General features: G+C 45.2%; 1 protein-coding gene across 3 annotated transcripts in view; it reads right to left on the reverse strand.

Moving 5' to 3' along the window:
- LOC144506187 (type 2 lactosamine alpha-2,3-sialyltransferase-like) overlaps nucleotides 1-22,092 on the reverse strand; it is a 119,553-nt gene extending 97,461 nt beyond the window's left edge. For all 3 annotated transcript variants that reach the window (XM_078232040.1, XM_078232042.1, XM_078232039.1), the window contains exon 1: nucleotides 21,987-22,092. The gene's annotated coding sequence lies outside the window, so the exon portion shown is untranslated. The remainder of the gene's footprint in view (nucleotides 1-21,986) is intronic.
- Between the last annotated feature and the right edge of the window lie 2,958 nt (nucleotides 22,093-25,050).

Here is a 25,050-nt window from a genome sequence, read left to right on the forward strand (position 1 = left end):
CGCTGAGATATTGTCTTGTCAGGTTACATTTGCTTTCAATACCTGCAGAAAATGAAGCCAAAACCAGCCTGGTTTCTTTTCCATTCCTGAATATCATCTGGTGGCGTTGCTGTCATCCTACTTTCTCCAAAATTACCTACACCTACACTTTCCAGACAGATGTCACTGGATATTGATTTGGAAAATGAATAATTACCTTTTCTTCCCTCCTTAGTCCAGAACATCTTGGTCATTTGTAACGCTGGACTGTTGACCCAGCAGAGATCAGGCTGGGAATTTGCATCTGCGAATTTCTGCTTTGTATGACTCAGTGAGTACCAGGTGATGTCAATGCCCAATAGACTACAAGAGACTTTTTAAATTAGCTTTGAGGCTTACTTGTGCATCCCACATCAATGCAAGTAGCAGGTGGTGTCAGTTGAAATAATGGGACACTGCCAATCAGGGTTGAGAATCCACTGGAGAAATTAGAGAGCATGGTTTCGAAAAACATTCTATACTTCAAATCCCCCAAGCGACAGTGTACAGGTAAACATCCATTTTTCTGATAATGATCCAGTGCACAATAAATATTTTGTGAAGCACAGAGAAACTGATGTCTACAATGAGAATATCTACAGATTCAAATGAATCACTTAAAGACTATGAATTATTTCTAACCATTATAGATTTTATGGAGTCATTGCACTGTTCAGAATGGACTAGTTACTTAGTTCTGATGTGCTGCATTCCAGATTACTATACGAGGTGGGAGTCAAGCCAGGAAAGGCTCGTCATAATCTTCCAATTAGAGCAGATTTCCAGAGCATTGGAACATGGCATATGAGACGCTCAAGAAAGCGTGTGCAGGACATTCCTATGCAACAATAGGCTGGTCAGTTTCACAACAGAGGTAGCTAAGGTTTTAGAAACTAGAAGAGCCAGGACAGATTTGTAAAAGACAGATCATGCCTGTTCAATCCAATTGAATTTTTTGATGAAATCACAGAGAAGGTTGGATGAATGGAATTAGGCTCATGAAATAAAAGGGTCAGTGTCAGTTTGGATAAAAGAAATTGGCTTGAGGACAAAGCACATAAGGTCATGGCAAATGGAGGATGGTAAACAATAATGTTCCCAAAGCGCAGTGTTGAGACCACTGCTTTGTCTCACCTGATGAAGGAGCAGGGCTCCAAAAGCTCATGATTTCAAATAAACCTGTTGGACTTTAACCTGGTGTTGTGACACTTCTTATTGTATAAAAATGACTTAGTTATTGGAATGCAGAATAAAATTTCAAAATTTGAAGACAATACCAAACTCAAGAGGTGTGGCTGACGGCGAGGACAATACCAACCGACTGTAGCAGGACACAGACAGGCCAGCAGAGTGGGCAGACATGCAGCAGATGGAATTCAATACAGTGAAGTGTGAGGTGGTGCATTTTGGCAGAAAGGGCATGGATTGGCAATAGAGACATAAGGGCCCAGCTCGGAGGACCACGTGCATAGATGTTTGAAAATGGCATTCAATATTGATAGAGTGGTTAGCTTGAGAGAGTGGTTAGCAAAAGCATAGGAGACACTGAGCACAAAAACAGGGCTGAAACGGTGTAAAGTTCTGATTACACCACAACCAGAATTCTGCGTGTGAGGGTAATTGAGAGGGTACAAAGGAGATGACTGGAATGAAGTTCAAGTAAAGCTGTAGCTGACTAACTTTATCACTGTGGATGCCTTTCACCGAAGGGTTAAGTCTCTGTTGGCTGATATTTGCACTTGCTAAACTGTCATTTCTCTTTCACTGCCAATTTCTATTTTATTGTTTTTGGAGTTTAAACAAATTATATTCTTGTGTAATTTATGTTGCTGCAGTATTAGACTCAAGGCCAGGACAGGACAGTTGGTTCTCAATTGACTGATCTGGCCGAATAAAAGGTGAAATAAATAAAATGAATTTACCAGGATATTTCCAGGAATGAGGGATTTTAGCTACAAAGTTGAGGTTGGAGAGGCTGAGGTTGTTTTCCTTGGAGCAAAAGGGTTATCATAGAGGGGTGAAGATTATGACATGTTTAGCTTGGATAAACAAAAAGGAAAACCTGTTCCCATTAGTGGATGGTAGGGGACAACTTAGAATTTTTTCAGAAGTTGTTGCCCTAAATGGCAACAAGCGCGAAAACAGGAGAGTTTCAGACTTGACTTTGAAAAAGCAATCTTATGGCACTAAAAGTGCTAGAATATGACTCTGGAGCCTGAGCTCGATGGGCTTTAGAGGCACCATTGCGCAGCCACCCCGATCTCCCAGTGTACGGGGAGATCTCCTGCCGCCCACACCCCACTGCAGAATTCCCTCCCTCCCCGATTGCCACCCCTTCAACAGAGTTCTCTCCCTCCCACCCCACCACTGATTGCACCCCCCACCCCTCACAGATCACCTCCCCGATCACCCCCCTGAAGACTTCCATCTCCCCACACACACACCCCCCACCCCAGCAGAATTACCTTTCTGGGAAAGAAGTCGATTTCGCTCGCAAAACAGTGCTAGGGGAAGACGAAAAACTGGACATGAACCTGATTTTCCACCTCCCACCTGAGCTTTCCAGCTTGCCTCGCTGAGAGTCGGGCAGTAGGAGGTCGTAAGATCGTGCTCTTAACATTTGGGCAAGAGGTGCTGGATGGATGTGAGGCAAACCTCTCTCTTTAAGCACAATGAGTGGTAATGAGGGTGATGGAATTGGAGACAATGCATGATCTCTTAAAGAAAATGGATGGGCTTTTGAGCAAAATGAACTCTCAGGTTTACAGGGATTGAGCAGGGGAATGGGACTGCTGGGATTGTTCTACAGAGAGCTGGTATGGATTTGGATCAACCAAATGGCCTCTTATGCCCTAATGACTCTATGACAAAACTATTCACAATCCAGTGAACATCTGAGGTCAAGGAAAGCACAAACCTAATTTTCCCAGGATCACCAAAGGAGACTGGGGTGGTCAGTAAGTTTGTGGACGACACAAAACTGGCAGGACTTGCAGATAGTGAGGAACATTGTCAGAGGCTACAGAAGGATATAGATAGGCTGGAAATTTGGGCAAAGAAATGGCAGATGGAGTTCAATCCTGATAAATGCGAAGTGATGCATTTTGGTGGGAATAATGTAGGGAGGAGCTACACGATAAATGGAAGAACCATAAAGGGTGTAGAGACGCAGAGGGACCTGGGTGTGCAAGTCCACAGATCTTTGAAGGTGACGTCACAGGTGGAGAAGGTGGTGAAGAAGGCATATGGCATGCTTGCCTTTATAGGATGGGGCATAGAGTATAAAAGTTGGGGTCTGATGTTGCAGATGTATAGAACGTTGGTTCGGCCGCATTTGGAATACTGCGTCCAGTTCTGGTCGCCACACTACCAGAAGGACGTGGAGGCTTTGGAGAGAGTACAGAGGAGGTTTACCAGGATGTTGCCTGGTATGGAGGGGCTTGGTTATGAGGAGAGATTGGGGAAACTGGGGTTGTTCTCCTTGGAAAGACGGAGGATGAGGGGAGACTTAATAGAGGTGTATAAAATTATGAAAGGCATAGATAGGGTGAACGGTGGGAAGCTTTTCCCCGGGTCGGTGGTGACGTTCACGAGGGGTCATAGGTTCAAGGTGAAGGGGGGGAGGTTTAACACAGATATCAGAAGGACATATTTTACACAGAGGGTCGTGGGGGCCTGCAATATGTTGCCGGGCAAGGTGGTGGAGGCGGACACACTGGGAACGTTTAAGACTTATCTAGACAGCTATATGAACGGAGTGGGAATGGAGGGATACGAAAGAGTGGTCTAGTTTGGACCAGGGAGCGGCGCGGGCTAATTGTTCTTTGTTTCTCGTTTCAAGGCTTCATTCTATGATCATCTTGCTGGTGCCAGTACAGAGCGAGACTGCGGATAGTTGGGAACCTGTCTCGGGGGCAGGGAATTCAGATGGTGTTCGTAAAGCAGAAGTGGAAATGAATAGGGTTGGGAAGCATTTTCTGATCAGGGCCAGTGTGATCTCCTGGACTCGTTTCGATCGCCTCAGGGGGTCGGAGAGGAATTTCCCAGATTTTTTTTCCCCATATTGGCCCTGGGGTTTTCACTCTGGGTTTTCGCCTCTCCCTGGAGATCACATGGTCTGGAATGGGGGGTGGGGGTGAGTTAATAGGTTGTGATGAACAAAGCATCGTAGCTGTGAGGGACAGCTCGGTGGATAGGATATTAGGATGTAGATAGGCTGGAAAATTGGGCGGGGATCCTGGATTCAGGATTCAATCCTGGACCGGGGAGCGGCGCGGGCTTGGAGGGCCGAAGGGCCTGTTCCTGTGCTGTATTGTTCTTTGTTCTTTGAGACTGTTTTGAGCCGCCTCCATGGTTTGTGCTGTCACCATAGTTTGGCTTGTGGCCCTTGACTTGTTTGGTCTTCTGGCTCGATAAGATTTCACTTACTCTACGAGTGACTTGGAGATGGAACTATTTACCTCCAAAACCTCATGGTGAATACATTATTCTTTATCTTGCTTTCAGGGAGTCTCCTGTCTAATTAACATAGCCATTAACCCTTTACTTTCCAATTAACCAGAAGAACAATGACTATACATACCAGAGAGGGCGGCACGATGGCACAGTGGTTGGCAGGGAGGCAGATCCAATTCTAGGCCTTGGGTGACTGCCTGTGTGGAGTTTGCACATTCTCCCTGTGTCTGTGTGTGTTTCCTCCGGGTGCTCCGGTTTCCTCCCACAGTCCAAAGTTGTGCAGGTTAGGTTGATAGGACACTAAGTGGTAATTTATCATGGCCAAAGGTTGATTGGCCATGTGTAAACGTGTGGGGTAACAGGAAGGAGGCCTGGGTAAGATACTCCATCAGAGAGTCGGTGAAGACTCGATGGGCCAAATGGCCTCCTTCTGCACTGTAGAGATTCTATCGATTCCAGCATCTGGAAAGGCTTAAAAATCTGCTCTTACTTAAATATCTTTACTTTTTCATTCACCCTTCCTAGACTATACTGGTCGGTAATGAAATGACAATTAATTTTCGCCCAAGTTCTTCTTGATGTTTTAAATACATTGACAGTATGATTCTTCATATATTTCCATGTTATTGTCTGCTACATGTCTCAGTCTAAACTTACCTAGGGCTGCCAGGACAAGGCATTAAAATTCATATACCAACACTGATCTTTTTCCTCACAACAAAGGCAAGATCTGCATATAGCCAAGTCTCCTCTGAAATTGGAGCCTTTAATGACACCATGGTGAGATAGCATGCTTGTGTTTAATAATTAGCTTCCAACTACAATTTTGAAAGACAGGAAATACCCCAAAGTACAAATACCATATGTATTTACAGATTGTGTTCATACAGTGCCTCTCATCCTCAGGATGTGCCAAACAGTCAGTTAATTCTGAGGCATAGTCACTGTTTTGTAGGCAAAAGCAGCAACCAATTTTCACATGAGGAGGTCCCACAAACAGCTAGGAGATATTCAGTTTAGGTGGTAACAGTTGATGGATTAATATTGGAAAGAACACTTGGAAAACTCATTTGTACTCTTTGAACAGTGCCATGGTCCAGAGGTGGTGGCGGCACAGTGGTATGCAGTCAGGAAGGAGTTGTCCTGGGAGTCCCCAAATTGATTCTGGACCCCATAAAGTCTCAAGGCACCAAGTCGACCACGGGCAAGGAAATTTCCTGCTGATTACTACATGTTGCCCCCGCCCCCAGCTGATGAATCAGTACTCTTCCATTTTGAACATCATTTGGAGGAAGCACTTGGGGTAGCAAGGACACAGAATGTACCCTGGGTGGGGAACTTCAATGTTCATCACCAAGAGTGGCTCAGAAGTACCTCCACAGACCGAGCTGGCTCGGTTCTATTTTGTAAATTGAGTCTGTGTCTTTATATGCCCTGTTTGTGAACTGAAATCCCACTCACCTGATGAAGGAGCGGCGCTCCGAAAGCTAGTGGCTTGTGCTACCAAATAAACCTGTTGGACTTTAACCTGGTGTTTGAGACTTCTTATTGTGTTTACCCCAGTCCAACGCCAGCATCTCCACATCATCGGTCCTAAAGGGACATAGCTGCTAGACTGGGACTGCAGCAGGTGGTGAGGGAATCAATAAGAGGGAAAAACATACTTGACTTCATCCTCACCAACCTGCCTGCTGCAGATGCATCTGTCCATGATAGTATCGGTAAGAGTGACCACCGCACAGTCCATGTGGAGACAAAGTCCCGACTTCACATTGGCCGTCTCATCCTCAATGTGGTAAATGGAACAGATCTAGCAATTCAAGACTGAGCACCCATGAGGCACTGTGGGCCATCAGCAGCAGCAGAATTGTACTCAACCACAATCTGTAACCTCATGGCCCAGCATATTCCCCACTACCATCAAACCAGGGGATCAACGCTGATACAAAGAGTGCAGAGTGCAAAAGGGCATGCAAGGAACAGCACCAGACATACCTAAAAAAAGAATGGTGTCAAACTAGTGAAGCTACAACACAAGAATACTTGCGTGCCAAATAGCATAAGTAGCAAGTTTGTAGACAGAGCTAAGTGATGCCACAACCAACGGATCAGATCTAAACTCAGTAGTCCTGCCACGAATGCTGTTGGACAATCAGCCAACTCACTGGAGGAGGAGGCTCCACAACTCCAGCCTCAATGATGGGGAGAGTCCAGCACATCAGTGCAAAACATAAGGCTGAAACATTCACAACAATCTTCAGCCAGAAGTGCCAAATAGATGATCCATCTCAGCCTCCTCCAGGAGGTCCCCAACATCAAAGATACCAGTCTTCAACCAAGTTGATTCACTCCACGAGATGTTCAGAAACAGCTGGAGGCACCAGATACTGCAGAGGCAATGGCCCTAACAATATTCCAGCAATAGTACTGAAGACTTGTGCTCCAGAACTTGCCACACCTCCAGCCAAACTGTTCCAGGAGAGTCACAGCACTGGCATCTATTTGGCAATGTGGAACACTGCCCAGGTATGAACTGTACACAGAAAACAGGACAAATCCAATCTGGCCAATTACCATCCCAAATTGATCATCAGTGAAGTGATGGAAGGAGCTATCAAGCAACACTTACTCAGTAATAACCTGTTCATGGATGCTCAGTTTGGTTTGTACCAGGGTCACTCAGCTCCTGACCTCATTACAACCTTGGTTCAAACATAGAGAAAGAGCTGAATGCCAGAGGGGAGGGGAGAGTGACAGCCTTTGACATCAAGGCAGCATTTGACCGAGTATGGCCCTAGCAACACTGGAGTCAATGGGAATCAGGGAGAAAACCCTCCATTGATTGGAGCCATACCTGGCACAAAGGAAGATGGTTGTAGTGGTTGGACGTCAATCATCTCAGCTCCAGGACATCACTGCAGGAGTCTTCATCCCAACCATCTTGAACTGCTGCATCAATGATCTTCCTTCCATTATAAGGTCAGTAGGGCGGTGTTTGCTGATGATTGCAGAATGTTCAGTACCATTCATGACTCCTCAGATACTGAAGCAGTCCATGTCCAAATGCAGCAAGGCCTGGACAATATCCAAGCTTGGGCGGACAAGTGGCAAGTAACATTTGCGCCACACTAGTGCCAGGTAATGCCCATCTCCAACAAGAGAGAGGGTCTAACCATCGTCCCTTGACATTATTACTATCGCTAAATTCCCCACTATCAACATCCTGGGGTTACCACTGACCACAAACTGAACTGGACTAGCCATATAAATACTGTGGCTACCAGAGTAGGTCAAAGGCTAGGAATCCTACAGCAAGTAACTCACCTCCTGATTCCCCTTGGCCTGTCCACCATCTACAAGGCACAAGTCAGGAGTATAATGGAATACTCTCCACTGGTCTGGATGAGTGCAGCTCCAACAACACTCAAGACGCTTGACACCATCCAAGACAAGGCAGCCCATTTGATTGTTAACCCTTCTATAAACATTCAATCTCTCCACCACCGACAAACAATGGCAGCATCTACAAGATGCATTGCAGGAACTCACCAAGGTTCGTTAGGCAGTGCTTTCGAAACCCACAACCACCACCATGTAGAAGGACAACAGCAGCAGATGCCTGAGAGTACCACCGCTTAGAAGCTCCCCTCCAAGCCACTCACTATCTTGATTTGAATTATATTATCGTTCTTTTACTGTCACTGGGTCAAAATCCTGGAACTTCCTTCCTTACAGCACCATGGGACTACATCCACCTCAGCAACTGCAGCAGTTCAAGGCGGCAGCTCACCACCACCTTCTCAAGGGCAACTAGGGATGGGCAATAAATGCTGGCCCAGCCAGCGACAGCCACATCACATTTTATTAATTTTTAAAAATGCAGATCACAATATGGAGCGACCATACCCCATTCCAATTTGACCAATTCGATAAAGGATTTAGCTTTGATATTAGACTCAGTATTTCTCAAGTTTAATACCTGCAACTGTCACAGATGATAACACAATTCCTGACAAACACAAACCACACTGTTAATTCCCTAATCGTGCAAAGTTAATCCTCCAGGTTTGTAAATTTAATTTGAATGACTAGCTTACATTCATTACACAGTGATGTGCCAGCTGCTTCTCAAAGTTAGAACACATATAATAACATATGTATGATACCACATGTGCTACAAAGCTCCAGAAAAAGCAGGATCAACCGGAAGCATATGTGCGGTGTATAACCTGGGTGATAGCAATAGTTTGGTCACCTTCACTCAGTGGACAGATAATTGCAATGGTGGGATAAGCAAAATATCACATCAGTTAAACGGAGGCGAGTGCCAACAATGATCGAGTGTATTCCCGGAGACTTCATCACACGACTTGCCCCCATGCCAGCCATTAGTCTACCAGCCAACACACACATTTGGGACCACAGCCTTCCTACACAAACTGGAAAACAAAACGACTGATCAGATGATGGCCAACTGTTAGCCAAATAAAGTTTTTTCCCCCCCATTTTCAATATTTTAATATCTGGTTAAAAAAAGGAACGTTCAAACAATCGACAAAATATATATATTTTTTAAATGTCCTGATGACTTCTCTCCAGAGTTGCACACGGAAGTGTACTCGAGATGGATCTTCAATTCTTGGAGACTCCAGGCCATTCCTGAATGGTTAGCAACCCTCTAAACATTTCCACTGTTTAAAATGCTGTAATAGATTACAGATTATATTTTCTATTGCCAAAGTACTGCAGTGAGGTAATACCTACCTTTTTGCTCTATACACAAATAGCAATATGCACCTGGAGCAAGCAGCAGGCTAAATTTAAGAGCATCTATGCCAACAGAATTTGACCAGTGATAGAAAATACCAAACTCAAGCAGGCTTATTAAAAGCGTGCCTGCATAGCAATATTCTTTTAATGAATATCTGCATTCATAAGACATAGGAGTAGAATTAGGCCACTCGGCCCATCGAGTCTGCTCCACCATTCAATCATGGCTGATTTTTCTTTTCTCATCCCCATTCTCCTGCCTTTTCCTCATAACCACTGATCCCCTTATTAATCTATCTCTGATTCACTCTGGCTTTGAACATATTATGTCAAACGTGCTATATAAACAACCAAACTCATGACCTAACCAAACAGCATCCTCAGCAAAGATACCAGAGTTCCTGTGTACACCTGTACAAATGTAGTTAACATAACAGCCATATTCAAATGCACTTATGCCAACAAACTCAAAAGGGCCAATTTCCTTCTTTGATACCTCAGTAGGCATGGGATAAATGTAACAAACTGCAAGTGCACATGAGGGGAGGGCCGTCTGCAATTTTTCTGTAGCTGAAAGTTTGCCACAAGCAGCAGCAGGAGCAAGTTGTACCTGCAATCACAATCACAAGAATAACTTTTGGCTTTTCCTCATAAGGGAGTGGATTTGTGTTTTCCTAGCTCAACTAGGAGAAGTCCATCTTGTTCAACAAAACCCTAACATGAAATCTTCGCCTGCAAGTGTCCCTTCATTTATAGCCCTCTAACATTCAGCTGGAAAGAATATTCAAACTAATATATCCAATGGTTACAGTTAGGTGTCACACTCACTACTGTCTGCGTGACACTTGTCATTTTATATTTGCAATATGGACATCCTCTCATCTCCGAAGCCAAACCACAGCCCAACAGTGACCCGGAACGCCTGGCCGCCCAGACCCATCTACCGACGCAGGAACCGCAAGCAAGGCAACAACTCCTTGATCCACACACTGACCAGAGCAAAGAACCTCATTGGACACAACTATACTCTTAATACCGCAGACTACTCTCAGAGTCTCCCAGGCCCGGAAAGAAGCAGTCACTCCAGGAAGCATGGAAAATGAGCAGGCCTGCAGGAGAGAATGAAACAACATGGTCCCAAGGCCCCACTCCCCAGCTTACTCCGGGTAAATGACCAATCTCTGGAAAACAAGCTAGACAAATTTAAAGCCAGATTCTTTCCAAAGAGGGATTGCTATGTGCTCTGTTTCACAGAGACCTGGCTCACTCCTGATTCACCAGATTGTGCCCTACAACCACAGGGCTTCTCAATCCACCGAATGGACCATACAGCGGCCTCAGGCAAGGCTAGGGGAGGTGGGGTCTGCCTTCTAATCAACACCTTGTGGTGCCTAGACATATCTACACTGGCGAGTTTCTGCTCCCTGGACCTAGAATACCTGTCGCTAAAATGCCACCCCACTACCTTCCATGGGAGTTCACCTTTGTTATCCTAACAGCAGTTTACATCCCACCCCGTGCAGACGTGAAGATCGCGCTGGACAAAATATACACCACCACAAATAACCTTGAAATGAAACATCCCGAGGCCTTGTTCATCGTGGCTGGGGACTTCAATCAGGTAAAGTCAAGAGCGTTCTACCAAGATATCACCAACACATTTCCTGTTCCACCAGGAGGCCCAAACATCCTAAACCACTGCTACACAAATATCAAACATGCCGACCGCTCTATCGCCCGCCCACACTTTGGTAAATCAGACCACAAGCTGTGCTCCTGCTCCCGGTTTACAAACAAAAACTGAAACAGGAGAACCCATCAAAGAAAGTCATGCAATGTTGGTCTGAGGAATTGGATCATCTCCCACTGGACTGCTTGGAGTCAGTAGACTGGTCAGTATTTAAAAAGTTTGCAGCCAGCCTGAACAAGTACGCCACTACTGTAACTGACTTCATTAGTAAGTGTGTGGAAGACTCTGTGCCAAAGAAACAAATCCGCATGTTTCCCATCCAGAAACCAAGCATGAACAGAGATATCCACTGCCTGCAGAAGTCCAAGTCTGAGTCATTCAAGTCAGACTGGTCAAGTCACCCTGACCTATACAAGAAAGACAGGATCTACAGAGATCCATCAAAAGACAGTACCAGACCAAGCTAGAGTCCCAGGCTAGCCACACAGATTTCCACTGACTATGGCAAGATCTGAAAGACAAAACAGGCTAGATGAAGGCAGGTAAAATTGCTGGCTCCAATGCACCCCTCCCCAATGAGCTCAATGCATTCTGTGCCCGTTTTGAGCAAGAGGTCAGCGAGCACACCCTCCATCTCGGAAGCCTCAGACAAACCTGTATCCAAGGTCACAATTGCCAACATCAGAGCAGCCTTCTCAAATGTCAATCCACGGAAAGCAACTGGCCCAGATGGGGTACCCGGATGAGCACTCCGGTCCTGCGTGGACCAGCTGGCGGGATATTTGCAGACATCTTCGACCTCTCTTTATACAATTGGAGGTCCCTAACTGCTTCAAGAAGATGACCACCATCCCGGTATCAAAGAAAGGCCAGGCAGCGTGCCTTAATGACTATCATCTGGTGGCTCTGACATCCATCATTATGAAGTGCTTTGAAAGGTTAGTCATGGCATAAATCAATTCCTGTCTCCCAGGCAGCCGGGATCCACTACAGTTCACCACCGCTTCAACAGATCCACAGCAGACGCCATCTCCCTGGCCCTACACCCAACCCTGGAACACCTAAATAACAAAGACACCTATATCAGACTCCTATTCATAGGCTATAGTTCAGCCTTTAACACCATTATTCCTCATAGACTCATCTCCAAACTTCATGGCCTGGGGCTCAGCTCCTCGCTTTGCAAATGGTTCCTAGATTTCCTAACGCCCACACCGCAGTCAGTAAAGATTGGCAACAACACCTCCTCCACAATCATCTTCAACATCGGTGCTTTGCAAGGCTGTGTCCTCAGCCCCTTACTTATACTCCTTATACACCTTTGACTGTATGGCCATATTCTCCACCAAGTCTATTTTCAAGTTTGCTGATGACACCACCGTAGTGGGTCGGATCTCAAACAACGATGAGACACAGTACAGGAAAGAGATAGCGAATCTGGTGAACTGGTGCGACGACTATAATCTCTCCCTCAATGCCAATAAAACAAAGGAGATTTTCATCGACTTCAGGAAGTGTAGAGGAGAACACGCCTCTGTCTACATCAATAGGGATGAATTAGAAATGGTCGCGAGTTTCAAGTTTAGGTGTCCAGGTCACCAACAACCTGTTCTGGTCCCTCCATGTGGACACTATAGTTACGAAAGCCCAGCAACGCCTCTATTTTCTCAGAAGACCAAGCAAGTTTGGCATGTCCACTACAACGCTCACCAACTTCTACAGATGGACCATAGAAAGCATTCTTTCCGGTTGTATCACAGCTTGGTTTGGTTCCTGCTCTGTCCAAGACCGCAATAAACTACAAAGGGTCTTGAGCGAAGTCCAGTCCTCCCATCCATTGACTCGGTCTACACTTCCCACTGCCTCGGAAAAGCAACCAGCATAATTAAGGACCCCACGCACCCCGGAGATATGGTCTTTCACCTTTTTCCGTTGGGAAAAAGATACAAAAGTCTGAGGACACTTACCAAACAACTCAAGAACAGCTTCCTTCTCTGCTGCCATCAGACTTTTGAATGGACCCACCTCGCATTAAGTTGATCTTTCTCTACACCCTCGCTATGACTGTAACACTATCCAAGAAATCCTGAAGTGGGAGGGAGAGGAGCCAGAGGTTGTGGTGCATACTGGTACCACTGACATAGGCAGGAAAGGGGGAAGGGGTTATGAAAGGAGAATATAGGAAGTTAGGTAGGGAATTTAAAAAAAGGAACGCAAAGGTAGTAATCTCGGCATTGCTGCCTGTGCCACGGGACAGTGAGGGAAGGAACAGAATAAGGTGGAGGATAAATGCGTGGCTGAGGGATTGGAGCAGGGGTCAGGGATTCAGGTTCCTGGATCATTGAGACCTCTTTAGGGGCAGGTGCGACCTGTACAAAAAGGACAGGTTTCACTTAAATCCCAGGGGGACCAATATCCTGACGGGAAGGTTTGCTAAGGCTACTGGGGAGTGTTTAAACTAGAATGGTTGGGGGGTGGGAATCGAAATGAGGTGACTGGGAGAGAGGAGGTTAGCTTAAAAATAAAAGGGGCTTGTAGACAGTGTGAGGGGGAGGATAGGCAGGTGACGGAGAAGGGGAGTGCTCAGACCGAAGGGTTGAGATGTGTGTATTTTAACGCAAGGAGTGTAGTGAACAAAATGGATGAGCTTAGAGCGTGGATCACTGCTTAGAAGTGTGATGTGGTGGCCATTACAGAGACTTGGTTATCTCCGGGACAGGACTGGATACTTCAAGTGCCGGGTTACATATGTTTCAGGAGGGACAGGGAAGGAGGCAGAAGAGGTGGGGGAGTGGCACTGTTGATCAGGGATATTGTCACGGCTGTAGAAAAGATGGACGCCACAGAGGGATTGTCTACGGAATCTCTGTGGGTGGAGGTTCGCAACAGGAAGGGGTCAATAACTTTACTGGGTGTTTTCTATAGGCCGCCCAATAGTAGCAGGGATGTGGAGGAGCAGATCCTGGAGAGATGTGATAATAACAGAGTGGGCGTGATGGGAGATTTTAATTTCCCAAATATCGATTGGAATATCCCTAGGTTAAGGGGTTTAGATGGGGAGGAGTTTGTTAGGTGTGTTCAGGAGGGCTTCCTGACACACTATGTGGATAAGCCTACAAGAGGAGAGGCTGTACTTGATTTGGTATTAGGGAATGAACCTGGGCACGTGTCAGATCTCTCAGTGGGAGAGCATTTTGGGGATAGTGATCATAACTCTAACTCCTTTACATTAGCATTGGAGAGAGATAGGATCAGTCAAGCTAGGAAAGTGTTTATTTGGAGTAAGGGCAATTATGAGGCTATTAGGCAGGAAATTAGAGGCATAAATTGGAAGGAGGTTTTCTCAGGGAAATGTACAGAAGAAATGTGGCAAATTTTCAAGGAAAATTTGTCTGGAGCTCTACACAGCAATGTTCCAATGAGACAGGGGAGTTATGATAGGTCACAGGAACCATGGTGCATGAAAGCTGTAACGAATTTAGTCAAGAAGAAAAGAAAAGCCTACAAAAGGTTCAGGGAGCTAGGTAATGTTAGAAATCTAGAAGAGTATACGACTAGTAGGAAGGAACTTAAGAGGGAAATTAGAAGAGCAAGAAGGGGTCATGAGAAGGCCTTGGCAGACAGGATAAAGGAAAACCCCAAGGCATTCAACAAGTATATTAAGAGCAAGAGGATAAGATGTGAAGGATTAGGACCTATCAAATGTGACAGTGGGAAAGTCTGTATAGAACCGGTAGAAATGGCAGAGGTACTCAATGAATACTTTGCTTCAGTATTCAGTGGAAAAGGATCTTGATAGTTGCAGTGCAGACTTGCAGTGGACTGAGAAGATTGAGCATGTGGACATTAGGAAAGAGGATGTGTTGGAGCTTTTGAAAAGCATCAAGTTAGATAAATCGCCGGGACCAGATGGGATGTACCCCAGGTTACTGTGGGAGGCGAGGGAAGAGATTGCTGAGCCTCTGGCGATGATCTTTGCGTCATCAATGGAGATGGGAGAGGTTCCGGAGGATTGCGGATGTGGTTCCGTTATTCAAGAAAGGGAGAAGAGATAGCCCGGGAAATTATAGACCAGTGAGTCTAACCTCAGTGGTTGATAAGTCGATGGAGAAGATCCTGAGACACAGGATTTATGAACATCTGGAGAGGAATAGTATGATCAGAAATAGCCAGCACAGCTTTGTCCAAGGCAGATCATGCCTTACGAGCCTAATTGAATTTTTTGAAGATGTAACTAGACACATGGACAAGAGAAGAGCGGTAGATGTAGTTTATATGGATTTCAGCAAGGCGTTTGATAAGGTGCCCCATGCAAGGCTCATTGAGAAAGTGAAGGGGCATGGGATACAAGGGGACATTGCCTTGTGGATTCAGAACTGGCTTGCCCACAGAAGGCAAAGAGTGGTTGTAGATGGGTCTTTTTCAGCATGGAGGTCGGTCACCAGTGGAGTGCCCCAGGGATCTGTTCTGGAAGCCTTGCTCTGTGATTTTTATAAATGACCTGGATGAGGAAGTGGAGGATGGGTTGGCAAGTTTGCTGATGACACAAAGGTTGGTGGGGTTGTGGATAGTGTAGAGGGATGTCAGCAGTTGCAATGAGACATAGATAAGATGCAAGACTGGGCGGAGAAGTGGCAGATGGACTTCAACCCAGATAAGTGTGTGGTGGTTCATTTTGGCAGGTCAAATAGCAGGAAACAATATAATATTAAGGGTAAGACGCTTGGCAGTGTAGAAGATCAGAAGGATCTTGGGGTCCGGGTTCATAGGACACTCAAAGCAGCGTCGCAGGTGGAGGCTGTGGTTCAGAAGGCGTATGGAATACTGGCCTTCATCAATAGAGGAATTGAATTTAGAAATTGGGAGATAATGCTGCAGCTGTATAGGACCCAGCGTCAGACCCCACCTGGAGTACTGTGCCCAGTTCTGGTCGCCTCATTACAGAAAGGATGTGGAAGCCATAGAAAGGGTGCAGAGGAGATTTACAAGGATGTTGCCTGGATTAGGTGGCATGCCTTATGAGGATAGGTTGAGAGAGCTAAGTCTTTTCTCCTTGGAGAGGCGAAGGATGAGAGGTGACCTGATAGAGGTGTATAAGATGTTGAGGGGTATTGATAGAGTGGATTCTCAGAGGCTTTTACCCAGGGCTGAAATGGTTGCCACAAGAGGTCACAGGTTCAGGGTGCTGGGGAGTAGGTACAGAGGAGATGTTAGGGGTAAGTTTTTCACTCAGAGGGTGGTGCGTGCGTGGAATCGGCTGCCGGTAGTGGTGGTGGAGGCGGATTCGATAGGGTCTTTTAAGAGACTTTTGGATAAGTTCATGGAGGTTAGTAAGATAGAGGGTTATAGGTGAGCCTAGTAGGTAGGGACATGTTTGGCCCAATTTGTGGGCCGAAGGGCCTGTTCGTGCTGCAGCTTTTCTATGTTCTATGTTCTACTACATTCTGCATCGTCTCCTTTCCTTCCCTATGTATGGTATGTTTTGTCTGTACAGTGCACAAGAAACAATACTTTTTTACTCTATACTAATACATGTGACAATAATAAATAAAATCAAATTCTGAGATGAGACAGCATCTGAAGGATGCAACAGACTAAAGTTAAGAGCTTTGAAATTGTTTTATTGATTCAAAGGATGTGGGCTACACTGGAAAGGTCAGTATTTAATGCGCATCCATAATCGCCCTGGAGAAAATCAACAGAATTCGACCAGTGGTCGGTAACACTAAACCAAGCGTGCTTGTCTTTATGTTTTTATGCGCTATGTGCTGGAACTAAGCAGCACCGCCACAACATCCTCTTGATAAATATCTGCCTCCACACACTTTGGAATGTTTTTTTATCAGACTAAAAGGTGCTACATAAATAGCTGTTTATTTTAATTATGGGTTAACTTCCTTCATGATTAATGTATTGCAAAATTGTCATCTGATGACTTAGGCAGATGAAACATTTCAACACATCAGTCCGATGTTCTTCACTGATCTGGGCAATGGTCTTGTTATCATAGATGGCACAAGAGAGTGTCCTTAGCTGGAAAGATGTAGTTTACATCTCTGAGCAGCTGCTTTGTGTACCCTCAAATATTGACCTATTTGATTGCCTTACAATGAATTGTAACTGGTGTCATAAAACAAGCGTTGTCCAGCAAGATAATACATTTCTGGTCACTGAATAACAAACCTATGATATCTCATGGTAAGAATAAACTCACAAAAGCCTGTGCTGCCCATGTTGTCATTTGCACATGTTCATACCTGCTAAAGACATCAGGAGTTGAAGGTGCTTACTATAAATACTCTATTTCACTTCTGTTCCTTAATTTCAATCCCCCTTAAGGAAAGAACATAACAAAACTTATGCCTCAACTATACATCAGTCTTTCAGGAGCTTTGCGACTACACTGTGACCTGTACAGTAGCACTGATGCTTCCGTAGACACTAGTGAGGTTTGTTTCAGTGGAGCTGGACTTGTGGGCACAGGAATAGATTGAGTATCTGTGAATGAATGTCCCTCTTCTTCTCCTGGAGTAGAGTCCACTGGAAATCCTTGTACATCAGGAACCACTTCCTGTCGAATATCCGCAGTAGGATTTACTTCCGTGTTATCTGGAACTTTTGCTGTCTGAGTCATAGCGTAGATGAATGTGATCCTGGTGTCTGCAAATTACTCTTCCATTGGTCAGTTTCACTGCCATAGATACTGGACCACCTGAATAACACCAGGCAGCCAACGTTGGTTATTGCCAAAATTCCTTACATATATTTCAATCAGAATGATTGTGTTTCTCTCATTAGTATGGCATCTCTCCTTCCCCCTCGCTTAGACATCTGAATGTCGCAGATCCAGGTGAGACTTTGGCTTCTTACCCATCAGTAATTCAGCTGGTGAGAGTTCTGCTATTGTTTGTGACGTGATATGAAACTGGAACAAGAACAGTAAGAGCTTGGTTCTCAAGTCTTTTGGTTCTCCAGTCTTTTTCCGGCTGGAGGTCCGTGACCAGTGGTGTTCCGCAGGGCTCTGTACTGGGACCTCTGCTATTTGCGATATATATAAATGATTTGGAAGAAGGTGTAACTGGTGTAATCAGCAAGTTTGCGGATGACACGAAGATGGCTGGACTTGCGGATAGCGAAGAGCATTGTCGGGCAATACAGAAGAATATAGATAGGCTGGAAAATTGGGCGGAGAGGTGGCAGATGGAGTTTAATCCGGATAAATGCGAAGTGATGCATTTCGGAAGAAATAATGTAGGGAGGAGTTATACAATAAATGGCAGAGTCATCAGGAGTATAGAAACACAGAGGGACCTAGGTGTGCAAGTCCACAAATCCTTGAAGTTGGCAACACAGGTGGAGAAGGTGGTGAAGAAGGCATATGGTATGCTTGCCTTTATAGGACGGGGTATAGAGTATAAAAGCTGGAGTCTGATGATGCAGCTGTATAGAACGCTGGTTAGGCCACATTTGGAGTACTGCGTCCAGTTCTGGTCACCGCACTACCAGAAGGACGTGGAGGCATTAGAGAGAGTGCAGAGAAGGTTCACCAGGATGTTGCCTGGTATGGAGGGTCTTAGCTATGAGGAGAGATTGGGTAAACTGGGGTTGTTCTCCCTGGAAAGACGGAGAATGAGGGGAGATCTAATAGAGGTGTACAAGATTATGAAGGGGATAGATAGGGTGAACAGTGGGAAACTTTTTCCCAGGTCAGAAGTGACGTTCACGAGGGGTCACGGGCTCAAGCTGAGAGGGGCGAAGTATAACTCAGATATTAGAGGGATGTTTTTTTACACAGAGGGTGGTGGGGGCCTGGAATGCGCTGCCAAGTAGGGTGGTGGAGGCAGACACGCTGACATCGTTTAAGACTTACCTGGATAGTCACATGAGCAGCCTGGGAATGGAGGGATACAAACGATTGGTCTAGTTGGACCAAGGAGCGGCACAGGCTTGGAGGGCCGAAGGGCCTGTTTCCTGTGCTGTACTGTTCTCTGTTCTTTGTTTGTTCAAGCTATCACCTGCCATTCTCCTCAATCCTGCTTTCCAGAGCAGTTCGCTCTGCTAAACCATTTGAAGTTCAATGAAAAGGTGCAGTTGAGTTTATTGCATTAACTCTTGGAACAAATCACTTGTAAACGCTGTACCATTATCAGAAACAAGAGAATCCGATAAACAGCGGGTGCCAGCCCTTACACAGACAGGGATCCAACTTTGGACATACACCACAGAGGCTAATTCCATTGCTTGGGGTCTTAGTGAGGGACGTTGGATACAACAGCTAAGAATCAAGAGTACAGCGTGACTGACTAAAGTATTTTTGAATTTGAATTCCCCTGCTCAGCCTTCGAGTTGCTCTTAGCAGCCCTGCACTTCTTAGCTCAATGACCTTTTTTGTCGCAACGGTCACAAACAGCATCCATAAATGATTCACATAGTGTGCCCCACAACACCTGAAACATTACACTTCTTTCACCTCTTCGCTTGCAGCCTCTTTCCTTTCTTAATGCACTGCATCAACCTGTGCACCACCATTGGCCTTTTGAACATCTTTTGCATTGCTGGCAGCCATTTCATACCCTCAGACATTTCTAAAGCCTCCTTGAAAGTCATTTTGGCTTCTCCCAAAAAACAATGCTGAATGCTGTCCTCATTAATGACACAGGCTAGTCTACCCTGGAGCATGTCCTCCAATATGGCTCCAAACTATCAAATATTCAGAGCATTGTCTTAATTCAGCAACAAAGTTAGCTACAGACTGTCCCACATTCTGAAAATGATGATAGAACTTAATGCCAGACAACCACTGAAGGTTTAGGATTGTGTTGATTCTGAATGTATGCAATTAAATCCACAAATGAAATGTTCCCCAGTTTTGGTGGTGTTGCTAAATTCTTCACTAGCTTGTAGGTCTACCAATGGCGTCACTCGCACATGCTCATACTGGCTAAAGACATCAGCATATATATTCAAATAGGAAGATGCTTACTGTAGCACTCTATAACAGAACCATTGTAGATTTTGCCTTGATGTTGTTAGTGCTCAGTGCAAATATCAACTTCCAAGGATAAGCCCTCACTTCCTGTGAACAGCAACTTGACTATGAATGGCCTAGTGGTATTATCGCTAGACTATTAATCCAGAAACTCAACTAACGTTCTGGGGACCCGGGTTGGAATCCTGCCACAGCAGATGGTGGAATCTGAATTCCATTTTTTTTTAAATCTGAAATTAAGAATCTACTGATGACCATGAAACCATTGTCGATTGTCGGAAAAACCCATCTGGTTCACTAGAGAAGGAAGCCTGCCATCCTTACCTGGTCTGGCCTACATGTGACTCCTGACCCACAGCAATGTTGTTGACTCTCAACTGCCCTTGGGCAACAAATGCTGGTCAGCCAGCGACACCCATGTCCCACGAATGAATGAAAAGAATGAAGTAATTTGAATATTTTCTACAGGGCAAACAATGGAGATATAACGTTGATATTTACATTAGGAATAGTATGGGCTGCTCAAGCCCCCTGGATATCTCAGACACTTAAATATGCCATTCTAACAAGCCATACAGATCAGCGAAAACAAGAGTAGTTGGTGTTCAAAACCGCGCCCAGAACCAAGTTGTTCTGCAGATTTTTAAAAATGAAGTTCTTAATTCTCACCAGTACCGACGTTTGTACACATAATAATACACAGTATAATCTGCGGCTTAGATACAGATCAGATAGAAAACAGACATGGTGCCAGATGATTGCATTCCTTGTTAATGAGCAATGGCATCCTGTCATGCCCAGGAAATGTTATGTCTCGAGATATTGTACACCTGCTCATTTAAAATCGACATGCTTTTTCTTTTATCTGATTAATTGGAATGAGCCTTTAGCATTCCCACCTGAATTAAAGATGCAGGGCGTGAACACCACTCCAGGCAGTCCTTTTGGAGACAACAATTCCAGTTTTGAATTCTGGATTGACTTCCAGCCAGATCGTCATATACTTTGGAGCACATAAAATCTTCCTACCATAAAAGAATAACCATCTTAATGACCAGTATAAAGGATGGTTACAGCAATGGAAGGGGTGTTCACATCAGCCTGTTGCATCACCCTGAGAATCCTTCCACTACTTCACACTATTCTCCATAGGAAAGAGAGCCAAGATAGGAAAATAACATCTGATTAATTATCAGCGAAAGCAATCGACCCATTTTCCACAGCTAATAAATAATGAGGCACAGGACAAGGACAAAGGGCAGAACTGCACAAATGGCCAAAGCTTGGGGGGGGGGGCGGGGGCCAGAACATGAAGGGATTTAAACATAAAAATTGAGAATTTGAATGTTGACCGAGGGTTTTGATTGTGAAAGTTTCAAGTTTATTATAGTGTCACAAGTAGGCTTACTGAAGAGTTCCCCAGTGGGTCTAGGGGTACATGTGCAAGTTAAGATAGGAGATTCTGGAATCACAACGTGTGAACTGTCAAGGCAGGAAAGGGGCTGATTCTCAGCCTGTGACTATTATTATGATACAGTAAGAAGTACATCATGATTATTATTATGAGCCTTGCTCACCAGCCGGAAACCAGAGTCACAAGAAAGCGCTTTGCACCCAACAACAGCAGCGTGAAGTTTAACCGCGTTTACCCTCACTGCCCAAGCAACACACACTCTTGCCCAGGAACAACCTTGAAGAAGGTGCTGAAGAAATTAAAACCACAACATGTGCAGAGTGAAGCCATCCTCCGGAAAACATAATTCAGAAAAAAAACCTGAAGTAAATCAGAATAAAAATATTCCAACAGCTCAAATGATAAAAACAGAAGTTTCAAGGGGAGGAAGGAAAAAGAGTTCAGAAGCAGCACGGAGGGCAACGCAGAGAGAAGAAAGGAAAAAAGTTCAGCAGAAAAAAAAGAATCTTTTTTATAATCAGATAGTTCCGGAGTAACAAAGTTGTCAAAATGAAAGAGAGGGAGGGGTGGAGTTGATGGCAATAATGGTTCATCCGCCAGTGGAAAAAAAAAGTCACCATATAAATCCCCCGCCCCACTCGGACAAGTACCTTAGCCCGCGGCGAAGGCAGCTCTGGCTTGATGGTAGCCGGGGGTGAGTGAAGAGAGGAGCAGGACGATTCCGTTATGCACTCAGTCTGTGTCTCTCCAGCTGTTCCGCCGCCAGCCGAGGGCGGGACACAATCTAGCTACACAACTGTATCAGGGCGACAGTGCTCTCACTGAGAGAAGATAAACCCTGCTGTTAGGGATCGGCAATAAATGCTGGCCTTGACAGCGATGTCCACATCCCATGAAAGAATAAAATAAATCTACAACCGTCAATATATCCAGAAACTGCCCAGCACAGCTAAAGTTTTTTTTTATCGCCTCTACTTCGCAGAATCTTCTAACACGTGGGACGCCAATTAAGTGAAAATCGCAATTTTCGCCCCCAGCTCTTCCCACAAACAGTCCCGTTGTTTATTTTTCGGTGAAGCAAAAGCTTTATCTATTAGTCACAAGTAAGGCTTCCATTAACACTGCAATGAAGTTACTGTGAAATTCCAGGAGTCACCACACCCAGGCGCCTGTTCAGGTCAATGCACCCTAACCAGCACATCTTTTGAACTGCGGAAGGAAACCGGAGCGCCCGGAGGAAACCCATGCAGACACGGGGAGAGTGTGCAGACTCTGCACAGACAGTGACCCAAGCCAGGAATCGAACCTGGATCCCTGGCGCTGTGAGACAGTAGTGCTAACCACTGTGCCACCATGCCGCCCACTTTAAGAGGGGGGGGGGGGGAGTCCCATGCACAAAATAAGAATCTTGTTTTCAAAGAATAACATAAATTGTATTTAAGTTAAACCGGTGTTCAATTTTTTTTCCGAGTCCTGAAAGAAAATGTGTCCACCTTCTTGCTCTTAAGTGTCACTAAACAAATTGGGTAAACCAGTGCAATTTTAAAACATGTGAAATTGTACCTTTTCGCAGGAAGAATATTTTTTAAAAAGCTTATTTAAATGGTGAGAGATTGCAGAGCTCTAAGGCGCAAACGGATCTGGGTGTCCTAGTGCTTGGATTGCAAACTTAATATGCAAGTACAGCAAGTAATTACAAAGGCTAAAATAATGTTCGCCAGAATTCTACCGTCCCACCCGCCACAGGAACCGGAGCAGGTGAGGAGCAGACAATGTGAAGGTCCGCTGACCTCGGGCGGGATTTTACGGTTTTGGGACAAGCAAGGCTGTAAAATCCCGCCCCTTATTGTTTATTGTGAGGGGAATTGATTACAAAAGTAGGGAAACTATGCTTCAGTTATTCTGGGTATTGGTGAGACGGCATCTGGAGTACCATGTACTGTTTTGGTCTCCATAACCAGAGAAGGATGTAAACGCATTAGAAGCAGTTTAGAGAAGTTGTACTAGACTAATACCTGGAATGGGTGGGTTGTCTTACAAGGAAAGGTTGGACAGGCTAGGCCTGTATCTGTTGGAGTTTAGAAAAGAGGTGACTTGATTGACCCACATAAGATCCTGAGGGGTCTTGACAGGGTGGATGTGGAAGGGATGTTTCCTCTTGTGGGAGAATCTAGAACTAATAGTCACTGTTAAAAAATTAAGACAGAGATGCGGAGAATTTTTTTCTCCTTGGATTAAGAGTCTTTGGATCTCCCTTCCTCACAAGGCAGTGGAAGCAAAGTCTTGAAATATTTTTAAGGCAGAGATAGATACTTAGAATCATAGAATCCCTACAGAGGAGAAAGAGACCATTCGGTCCATCGAGTCTGCACCAACAACAATCCCACCCAGGGCCTATCCCCATAACCCTATGTATTTACCCTGCCAATCCCCCTGACACTGAGGGTCAATTTAGCATGGCCAATCCACTTAACCCGCACATTTTTGGAGTGTGGGAGGAAACAGGAGCACCCGGAGGAAACCCTTGCCAGCATGGGGAGAATGTGCAAACTCCACACAGACAGTGACCCAAGGTCGGAATCGAACCCGGGTCCCTGCTGCTGTGAGGCAGCAGTGCCGTCCTCAAGGATGAAAGGTAGTTGGGAATGTAAAGTAAAGTTTATTTATTCGTCACAAGTAAGGCTTAAATTAACATTGCAATGAAGTTACTGTGAAATTCCCCTAGTCACCACACTCCGGTGCCTGTTCATCTCAATGCACCTAACCAGCATGACTTTCAAAATGTGGGAGGAAACTGGAGCATCCAGAGGAATCCCATAGACATTGGGAGAACGTGCAAACTCCACACACAGTGACCTAAGCTGGGAATCGAACCTGGGTCCCTGGCGCTGTGAAGCAGCAGTGCTAACCATGGTGCTATTACAATCAGATCAGCTGTGATCTTATTAAAAGGTGGCGCGGGTTTGAGGGGCTGAGTGGTCTACTCCTCCTAATTCATACGTTCATAATTTATTTCCTGGAGTTATTTGCATCACAACTCCATGTTAATAGGCTGGGTGACCGATGAACATATAAAATAGGAGCAGATGTAGGCCATTCAGCCCCTTGAGCCTACTCTGCAATTCATTAAGACCATGGCTGACTGTACTTCAAGTTCCACATTCCCATCTACCCTGATTCTTTGTTTTGACCTTTAATTTCCTTATCTAACAAGAATTTATCTACCTCTGTCTTAAAACTATTCAATGACTCTGCTTCCACCATCTCCTGAGGCAGAGTTCCAAAGTCACACAAACTTAGGGAGGGCATGGTGGCACACTACCTCACAGCACCAGGGACTCGGGTTCGATTCCAGCCAAGGGTGACTGCCTGTGTGGAGTCTGCACAATGTCTGCGTGGGTTTCATCCGGGTGCTCCGGTTTCCTCTGACACTCCAAAGATGTGTAGATTAGGTGGATTAGCCATGACAAAATGAGCGGGGTTACGGGGATAGGGCGGGATTGTGAGGCTGGGTAAGATGCACTTTTGGAGATTTGGTTTAGACTAGATGGGCTGAGGACCATCCTTCTGCATTGTAGAGGTTCTATGGTTCTGAGAAAAACATTCTCCTCATCTCTGTCCATTGAGGGCGACTCCTAATTTTAACAACACCAGGTTAAAGTCCAACAGGTTTATTTGATAGCATGAGCTTTCGGAGTGCCGCTCCTTTATCAG

Source organism: Mustelus asterias, chromosome 17, assembly GCF_964213995.1.
Source record: "Mustelus asterias chromosome 17, sMusAst1.hap1.1, whole genome shotgun sequence".
Lineage (NCBI taxonomy): Eukaryota > Metazoa > Chordata > Chondrichthyes > Carcharhiniformes > Triakidae > Mustelus > Mustelus asterias.